At 35.6% G+C, this 10,583-nt stretch overlaps 2 long non-coding RNA genes across 2 annotated transcripts; both read left to right on the forward strand.

Annotated features, from left to right (window-relative positions):
• The first annotated feature begins 6,691 nt into the window (after positions 1-6,691).
• On the forward strand, positions 6,692-7,643 carry LOC121982798. Its single transcript, XR_006112257.1, has 3 exons — positions 6,692-6,816; positions 7,034-7,473; positions 7,557-7,643. It is a non-coding gene; the product is annotated as an uncharacterized LOC121982798 (long non-coding RNA).
• A 1,070-nt stretch (positions 7,644-8,713) lies between these two features.
• Positions 8,714-10,208, forward strand: LOC121982799. The gene is made up of 3 exons (XR_006112258.1): positions 8,714-9,287; positions 9,389-9,651; positions 9,904-10,208. It is a non-coding gene; the product is annotated as an uncharacterized LOC121982799 (long non-coding RNA).
• Positions 10,209-10,583: the final 375 nt, after the last annotated feature.

The following is a 10,583-nucleotide window of genomic DNA, read 5'->3' on the forward strand; positions in this document are numbered from 1 at the left end:
CCAAGTCATACAAGATAATAGCCACGGAAAGGTTAGGTCGGATCTCGACTTTCTCGTCACTTGGGTAGCAATGATGCCTTGCTATGCCACTCATTGCTTATGTATCTAAATGTTGATTTGGGTACATTATCAACGTTACGAGAACCTATTGGGTCACACACAAAGAACAAGTAGATTTGGAGATGTATTCATATGATGAATAATTGGATTAAGTCTAATCTGAATTGGACTTATTGAGTTAGACTCAATTGGATCTAATTATTGGATCAAGTCCAATTCAAACTAGACTCGAGGAAGGCAATTCAAATTAATGAAATAGTGATTCATTGAATTTGAATTGCATGAGAATTAATTGAGTAAAACTCGATTGAATTAGACTTGAGTTAGACTCGAGTGAATTAGACTTGAGTTAGACTCAAGTGAGCTAAACTTGAGTTAGACTTAAGTGAATATGAAATGAGAGAGTATTCATTGAATTTTTAAAATTCAATGAATCACAATATTCAATTTGTGAAATTGAATATGAAAGGAGGAGTTTTCAAAATGGTCCTTAATGAAGAGTGAATACTAATTAAGACTCATTAATGGGATTAATGAGCATTAAGTGTTTTTCATTAGATGAAAATTCTTAAACCATTTTCCCCTCATTTTTCCTTACTTCTTCATTCTCTTTTCTCTTCTTCTTCCTCCCTTGGCCAAAATCACTCTTGGTTGCTAGCACAACCATATGTGATTTTTCTTCTCCATATTTGAGAGTTTGTAAGACAAACGGAGGAGTACTTGTGCATGTGGATACCGAAAGAGGCACGGACGCTTTGATCGTGCTAAGATCCGAGCAGTCGGGAGATCGAGTGCACGCTACAAAGGTATACTCTATCATGCTCTTTAAATCTAACTTAGTATAAGTTTTGTTTCCCTTCGCATGGATCTTCTGGAGGAAATAGGTTTTTACACTGCGCGTTTGCGTGTTTAGCAACCTATTTCCTTACACTAAATGAGTTCTTTGTCTGAGCTAAATTCTTCATTGACTTAAGTTGGAATTATTTTGAATTCCAATTCTGAAACTTAAAGCTTTAATTCTGGAAATTTGAATTTCTGGTTCTATAATCTGAAGTTCTGAAATTTCATATTGTGGAGACAAAGAAGTAATATGGGATACAAAGAGAAAGAAAGTGACAGGAATTCTGAATAACTTCATGTTGTTTCTGATCAGAACATGAACTTTAATTGAGATATGAGTTCATGAGTTGCTGAATTGGAATTGAAGGTCTAGTAAATTCTTAAACTGGAGTTGGATAAACATCAAAATTCAGAATGTTAATGGCATATCTAAAACCTTGTCTTTGAGTTTTGAATGTTGAAATGGAATCTTAATTTGATGTCTAGACCATTGTTAGTCGTTTTAGTGCAACCTTTGCAGACATATATACATTAATGTTGCTTAACTACTTAAATCTAAACTTTTCTGCTGCAATTGTGAGAAACTTGTAACTAAAGAACACCACAGAAATAGAGGGAGAAAAAAAGAACAAAATCTGCAGAATGAAGAATGAAAAAAATGCAGAAACAGTGAACTTTTGTAGCTATTGAAATCTTTTCACAATGGACTATAATTCGAAATTCAATTGGTGGGTAACATTTCATCAACGAAGCACTTGAACATAGCATCATTTACTCTGAAGAGTTGAAGAAAATGGCAGCAATTGGTACTTTAAACAGTGAGGTGAAAAGCTGGAAACAGAATTTAGTTTAGATGTGGTATCAAGTGTGTGCAACTTTTTCATCATTAGCCTTTAAATCCTTGGGAATTAATTGAAACTTTTGTATTTTCAGAAGAAAATTATGTTCACCCACTACAACAATGTAACACCCATAGGGTCCTTAGCAAAATTCTAGAATATTTTATCATGAATAAAGAAAAAAAATATATATGCTTTAGTTAAATTTTGCTCCTAGCCGAACACTTAAACAAATAAAATAGAAATAAAAATATATAAGGTCTAGAACTCTAGATCTCTCATTAGATGCCTGAATAAGATAACCACTAGACCAAGAGAAATTATTGTTAGAAAAGAGAGGGAAACCATAATTAAATGTAAGAAGAAAAGGCTCTTCTCTTAGAAGGAGAAGTGAGAGTTGTCTTCTTCCTCTCTAATGAAGAGATGCTCTAGAATATTCTTTTCTTACTCACCAAGAAGGGATGTATCTAGACTTTTCTCTTAATTATGAAGAGAGTAAAGGAAAGGAGGAAGAAAAATATATTTTTCCTTCCTCCTCTCATGATGAATAAAAGGAGGAAATTAAAATGAGTTGGCATTTTTCCTCATTCACCTTCCTACTCCCTCCTCCTCCACCGTGACCTCTTCTTCACCATTTCCTCTTCTTGCCGAGACCAAGGAGCAAGGAAGCTTCCCCTCTCTAGGAAGGATCCACAACAAAGGTTAAATCTCTAAGGAAAACAAGCGCAAGGAAGTGAGTATCCCCTCACTGTAGTACAAGTAGCTTCGGTTTAAAATGTTTTTCGAAACTCTAAAAATTTTCTTGCAAGAATGTGGTCAAGATAAAGAATAGGTAGTCACTTAGGGTTAACAAGTGATAAGAGATGCTTCATGTTATAGAAAAAGAAAAAGAGAAATTTAGAGCCTTATTGCATGTTTCGGCCAAGGATGGAAGAGGACCTAGAACAAGTTTTCTTTGATCACATGCTTAATTTTTCTACTCTATGATATATGAATTTCACATGTTGTTAGTTAAGTCTTCATTCTTCATGTTGTGAAAAAAATAAAAAGACATACCTATCTATATGGTTCGGCCAAAATTGATTATAAGGCCTTAGGTCAAGAATTTTAGATAGAAACCATACTAGTTGTACCTCTTTGTGATGTATGAATTTTTACATGTTTATAACCAAGGTTTTTATGCTTCTTATGGAATAAAATGGTATGAAACCCTACTGATATGTTTGGCCAAATTGAAATAAATGGGTTAGGGTTAAAGTTTTGAACTCAAATATGCTTAGATCATGAAGTACAATACCTTGTATGCACTTAGATTAAATGGGCTTGTTATATGTTTAAGTTTTATGCTCCTTATGGAATAAAATGATATGAAACCCTACTGATATGTTTTGTCCAAATGAAAATAAATGGGTTAGGGTTAGAGTTTTGAACTCAAATAGGCTTATTCATGAAGTATAGTGCCTTGTAGGTACTTGTACAATGCTCTATAGGTACTTAGATTAAATGTGCATGTTACATGTTTAAGTCTTATGCTTCTTATGGAATAAAAAGACATGAAACCCTACTGATATGTTTCGGCCAAATGAAAATAAATGGGTTAGGGTTAGAGTTTTGAACTCAAATAGGCTTATTCATGAAGTATAGTGCCTTGTAGGTACTTGTACAATGCTCTATAGGTACTTAGACTAAATGTGCATGTTACATGTTTAAGTCTTATGCTTCTTATGGAATAAAATGATATAAAACCCTACTGATATGTTTCGTCCAAATTGAGATAAATGGGTTAAGGTTAGAGTTTTGAACTCAAACATGCTTATTCATGAAGTATAATGCCTTGTATGTGCTTAGATCAAGTTTACATGTTATGTGGATAAGTTCTATGCTTCATATGGAACCAAATGATATAAGAACCCTACTGATATGTTTCGGCCAAATTGAAATAAATGGGTTAGGGTTAGAGTTTTGAACTCAAATATGCTTATTCATGAAGTATAATGCCTTGTATGTGCTTAGATCAAGTTTACATGTTATGTGGATAAGTTCTATGCTTCATATGGAACCAAATGATATAAAAACCCTACTGATATGTTTCGGCCAAATTGAGATAAATTGGTTAAGGTTAGAATTTTGAACTCAAACATGCTTATTCATGAAGTATAATGCCTTGTATGTGCTTAGATCAAGTTTACATGTTATGTGGATAAGTTCTATGCTTCATATGGAATAAAATGAGGTTGAAACCTACTGATATGGTTCGGCCAAGATGGATTAATTGGGTTAGGAAAGAGTTTAAACCTAACCAAACATGCTTATGTATTTTCATGATATGTAGCCTTTGATATATAAGTAGATTAAGCTTTCATGCTTTATGATGTGATGAAAATATGCTTTACGATATGTTGCATTTCTATGTCTTATGATAAGATGTGCCATGTTTATGATATGATATGATAGACTTATGACATGATAGGCTATGGTCATGATATGATATGCTAGACTCATGATATGATATGCCATGTTCATGATATGTTATGCTAAGTTCATGAGATGATATGCCAAGGTTGATGATAAGAAAATAACATGTTATACTTTATGTTATGATAAGAACATGTTATATAATGCATGTGTGAATGGCTTATGTAAGAAGAAAAGCCTAAAGAGTTGCTTCCCTTAAGTTGGGACCAAGAGCATTCTTCATGTTATGAAAAAGAGTTGCTTCCCTTAAGTTGGGACCAAGAGCACTCTTCATGTTATGAAAAAGAGTTGCTTCCCTTAAGTTGGGATCAAGAGCACTCTTCATGCTATGGTAAAGAGATGCTTCCCTTAAGTTGGGGATCAAGAGATCTCTTCATGATATGACAAGAATTATGACATGTATGATATGATGAGATATGATATGCATGATATTTTACTTTGTATGGCTTGTACCAAGGGTGGGCTCCATAAGCGCCCCGGGGTCGACGGACTATGAACGGACCTCGTTAAGGGATGGGCTCCTCAGTACGCCCCTAGGTCGACGGACTATGAACGGACCTATATCCCTAGTAGGTTCGGGGCTAGCTACCCTGTCCTAGGGATTGCGCGCATTTATGTTTACATGTGGTACAAGCCGGGGCCCTTCTCATGATGATGATATGATATTCAAGTATGTATACTATATGTTTTGAAAGAAGCATGATGCATATGTGCATTCCATGATACATGTTTTAAAAATATACATATTGCATCTACATGCACATATTATGAAATTATGTTTATGCACCTTTATGAACAGGTATGAGTTATGATACATGTTTACATGATATGATAGGCTTCATGATATGTGCTTACAGAATGTGATATGAATCATGATATACACTCACATGCTATACTCTGATATGTTATGCTCCTTATGTTATATGATATATTATGTTCTGTTTTCCCTCATGTTATGTTATGAGATGTTATGGTTTTTACATGATAAGATATGTTCTATGTTATGATTCTCCATGCTATGTTATGCTATGCTATGGTTTCTACATGTTATGTTATGTTATGTTATGTGTTTTTCGGATTTATGGGTAGGCAAGGATCTCACTAAGCCTTTGGCTTATAGCTACACGTTTTCCTTGTACTGCAAATAAAGGCAAGGAATGGATTGTTTAAGGGGAGCAGAGCAGGAAAGGCAATGAGGATGTGTGTGGAAGTGCTGGTGGATAGATCTATTTAAGTTTTTGAATTATCTAAGTTATGCATGTGAACAATGTTGGACCTTTGCTTATGATAATGTTCAGCTAGTATGATATCCTACTCATGTTATGTTGGTACGTTTGACTTCACATGCCATGTTAAGAGAACTAGATGCATATGGTATATGTTATGATATGAAAAAAAAACAATTAATTATATATGTCTTCCGCTGCCATGAATCCATATGCATTAGTATAATTGATGTCTATGTTTTAGTGACGTCCGTCCCTCTAGGTTGCCTTAGTGTTACCTGGAAGGGCGGGCGTTACAAACAAAAACCCTCATAGACATCAGTGGAACAACAACAGTTTTAAACAAAAATCGATGACTTTGAGTATTTTACACCGGTTTTTCCAAAAATCGGTGTCTATGAGCGCAGATTTTCGCTCATAGACATCGATATTTTAGCCGATGTCTATGAGCACCTTTTTTTCGTTAATAGACACCGATTTTAACAGCGGTTTTTTAAAACCCGATGTCTATGAACCAAAATAAAATAATATAATTTTTCCACCAATACTTAGCCAAAATTTGCAACACTTCACTCTCCCCTCTAAACCTAAACCTATATTGCGTCGTCCACCGTATACCGTCGCGACGCCACCACCACTTTCCTCCTCGCCGCTGGCCGTCCGACCATCTCTCTTAGCCTCATCTCCCTCTTCCCCTTCCTAGATCGACGCCCCTTCCTCTCCCGATCAGGATCAAGACACGATGCCCTTGCTTCCCCTTCTTAGTCCATACTTTATCTTTTCCTTTCTACTTCCTCCTGTTTTTGTGTTCGGTTCTACTCCCTTCCCATGAGGCTGCTTTCCTCCCGAAGTTACCCAACCTTGCCACCATCTCCTTTGAGGAAGGCTACACCCAACTGTTCAGAGACTCCAACCTCATGCTTCACGGCGACGGCCGGACTGTTCACCTCTCCCTCGACCAGCGAATAGGTTCTGTTAAAAGATTTTTTTTTAAAAAAAAAGGACATCTTTGAACCTACCTTGTTCTAGGGCCGCAGCACTTCGACGATTGCGTCGTCGACGGCAACGTACGACCTCGGTTGGGCTCCGACGACAGCGAGGAGCTGATGTACATTTTGCATGGCATCGCCATCGCCCTCGGTTCCCGACCCCTGGAGTCTCCTGGGTCTCTCTATGTCACCACCAGGTATCAGTGTCGCACTGCTCACTTTCTTTCTTGGTGTTTCTGTCTGATGCGAATAGCTCCTTGTAGGAGAGTGATTTGGTTGAGTGACGTCGGCAGAGGGAAAGGATACGCGGTGGATTTTCTGTCGTTGTCCCTTCATGCTGTATCGAGGGACCGAGAGGCCTACCCATTTCCTTACATCTATACTCAGGTATTTGGTTTAAGATCGAGTTTCGTGATGTTCTATCTGAAGATAACAGGATTAAAGAACAAAATGTGATATATTTTTTCCCCTTATTCACTGCTTGGTAAACTTGAGTTTGTCACTTTGACTTGAATTTTTTGAGCATTAAACGACCATTTTGTCGATGGCTTCTCTAGTGATTTTCATTTTCCTGCTTATGCATGTTTGTTGGATGCTTGATAAGATTGAGACGGGTGATGAGGATGATGAAGAGGAGTCCGAAGACTAATATTCAGAAATAAATGGTGATTTGGTGTTGTCAAAAATCACTGAAATGAGACTTGTTCCTTCAGATGCTGGAAAATGTATCCTTGCTGTCATGCATGCTTTGTATTGTTTTCATTGGTTGCAACATTTTTATGTATCAAGTATGCATTACTGAATTCCTGTTGTCCGCTTTCTCTTTAATGCAATTATGTGTGTGTTTGTCAAAGTTGCAAAGAATCTAATACACTAGGCAGTTGTCTGCTATGGATTTTGTGATGGCATAAAAATGCTTTCTCATTAATATAACTATATTGTTCTAATTGTCCTGCAAGTTCATTGCATGGATCTGTGACTTATTGATTTCACTTTCTCAGACTTTGATTGTCTTCTTATCAAGTCTTCACAAAGAGATCACAGGTTCTATTTTTCATATGTTTGTTGATTTTAGATCCTCCTTGCATGCTGGTTTTTTCTTACTACTAAATAAACCTAAAAAATAGGGTGGTGCCACTTCATGTAATTGGACAAGGAAAAAGACTGATCATTACTCATTCTTGTGCATTTGGTGTGGATGTCTACATACACTGAGAAGAAAGGCATCTATAGTTGTCCTTTTACTATTATTTTGAATTTGAAAGTTCGTATGCATCACTTTCTTTGTGGCGTGGTGATGTTGCAAATGTAATATTTTTTTTGTGAAAGTTCATGAAATTTTCTTATTTTGTACACAGATTTTACATCGACGACATTCTCTCAATTGGACTCTTGCATTATCTAATATATTTACATTTGATTATGCAGGAACTGGAAGGCAATACTGTGAATTTCAAATGATAACCAATCATAACAGCTTCCAAGGCAAAAGCTTACTGCTTCAGTCAATAGCAGAATATATGTGTCCTACAAGCTATTACCTATTCCGTGTTTCAGCACCAAAAACTTAAATTGTCTAAACTAAATTTATTTCCTTTTGTTATACTAATGCTATTATCCTATGATTATTATCTTATTATGCAGGAATTTTCAAATGATAATCAATCATGAATCCATGTCAAAACCTTCCTTTGATACCACATTAGTGAATAACAGAATTTGTGCATCTCACAACTTATTATCGAGATTTACATGTTACTCACTGTCTTTAGTAACTGAAAGTAAGTTCCCTAACATAAATGCATTTCCTATTGGCACCCTCATACTATCATCTTAGTTAGTGTGTTGCTAATATAACAAGTTCTGTGTGAATACTTGGCCTAGCTAAGCTTCTGCAACTGGGAGATTTCGTAACAACTTCATAAGTTAATGAAATCTTGTGAATCTTCACAAGCTAACCAATCATGATATTAACATTTCACAAAGATAAAAAGATTTCTTTCATTGACACCCATTAATCTATATCCAAATGTGTCCTACAAGCTGTTACCTATTGTGTGTGTTACTAGATTAAAGTCGATGAAACTTCAATATATTGGTACATATAAAGAAATTTTTATTGTTAAACTTTCGACCATCTGGGAAGCATGGCTTTGGTACATATAATCAAATTTTTTTTGTCTTATGAGTATAAGTTTCACTGTGAGTTGAGCTAGATTGCTTTTGTTATTTTGGTGAAGTTTCATTGTGGTTGAGCTATATTGCTGTTACTATATTCACATCCAATGGCTTGAATTGTGATCTTGTTTGTATATCCACTTTGTTTGTGATTAAATTTCAAATGGCATGCATTGTCTACAGGAAGAGAATTGAACCATATTGGCAAAATGCTTTTGATTTATTTTTCTCTTTTAGCTCTTTTAGACTTGAACATCTTGATATCAGTGATATAGGATCTTATACATAAAAAAAACTACTTCTGTTTATCTGATTTAGTTTGTATTGTCAAGGTACTCTAGTATGTTTGAAAATGAGGTAAAGATTGCTTGTCTTGTTTGTCGCGACTGTTGTGATTGCAAAGCATGTTCTAGAAGTCTAGCTAAAGATGGTTATAAGGTTTACTTACTTTTAACATGCAAAGTTTTATGAACATTATTTACTCTGAGAATGTTTTGTCACGAAAGTTTCCATTTATGTGATCTTCAGGATCTTGAAATTGTTTAGGAGCATAGGAAACTGAGTATGTCGATAGTGATGAGATTTGTCTTGTCGATGTGACAACTGTCTACCCTGTTAGTCATGGACAATTGGATTGTCCGACTTGTTCTCCTCTTGGAGCAAAAGAAGACTGGCATAAGGTTAACTTCCTAGCCAATTATTGTTAAGTTAGAGACGGTTCTGTCAACTTTCATACTAGTCTAGAACTTTTATATGCATATGCAATTTGTATCATCTTCAGGAACTGGCAAATGGTCAAAACAAGTTTAATAATAAGGAGCACACATATAGCTTGATATCTGAATTGCTTCCCTTGCTAAAACATATCTATCAGAACAAATTAAATGAGCTGGAAGTAAAGCAAGGGGATCAACGTAAGCTTCAAAACAATTTCCTAGTTTCTTCCTCCAGTTAGATATCCTCTTGATCGATCTATCATCCAGAAGGTGGATTTTCTGGTGTACTTCTTCGAGTATATGAGCCTCACAATGAGCTTGTTAACTGGTATGTCTTCACATCTGTAACACCTCTGAGAATTTCGTAATTTGCTATGTTTTTGAAATCATGGACATAATAACTGAATAATGTGTCCTGACCCTGTTTCTTAGATGGTCATTTGTAAACTTGTGCCTCTATTTTGCTTTAGCAAGTTCTAATTTTTAGGTCATATTCTGTTCTTTGTTATCGTCTCATCATGCATTAAAATGTTCACTTGATTGATATTGTTTTCTTTTCTTGTTTCTCCCTTGGAACCAGTAATTATTACAAGACTTCACTAGTGGATTTTCACAGAAGCTGCTCAAATTTCTCTTACAAACTTTTCTTAGATTGTTGCGAAAAGATAGTAAAGGGAACTGCTTCTCAGACACCTGCAATTGATTCCTCCAAGGCTGGTAGGAGACAAAGGGCAAAGAAGTATGTCATCAGAGAAATTGTTGGGAAAAGACGGAGACGTTCCACAGGCGAGCGACCAGATAACTCATCTTTATCCACCGTTGAGTCTGATAGCAAGGCTAAGAATCATGGAAGCAACATTCCTTGCCCATCCAAGGAATCTGGAGGTTGTGGAAACGGGCTTCTTAAGTTAAGTTGCAGGATACCATTTGTTTGGTCTAAAATGGACTTCTCTTCTCTCTTTCAACTATGATTTTTGGTCTTGGTTTACTAATATATTATTTATGTGTTTTTACAGTTTACAAATCTCAAGTATTCCAGAGTTGAAATTGATGAAGTGCGGTTCGAGTGGGCTGAATGCATGCTAGATTACATTTGAGTAGGAAAGGTATTTGATTTTTGAAAACCTTGGATGATCCATGCATTTGCATGGAATGTAAATTGTGGATACTACCTTGATGTGTACAATATCTATTATACCTTTTGATGTTGTAAAAAGAATATTTGTGTATCTTATGGATACTGTTGTAAGAAAAATATTT

The sequence above is a fragment of the Zingiber officinale genome, chromosome 5A, assembly GCF_018446385.1.
Source record: "Zingiber officinale cultivar Zhangliang chromosome 5A, Zo_v1.1, whole genome shotgun sequence".
NCBI classification, from domain to species: Eukaryota; Viridiplantae; Streptophyta; class Magnoliopsida; order Zingiberales; family Zingiberaceae; genus Zingiber; species Zingiber officinale.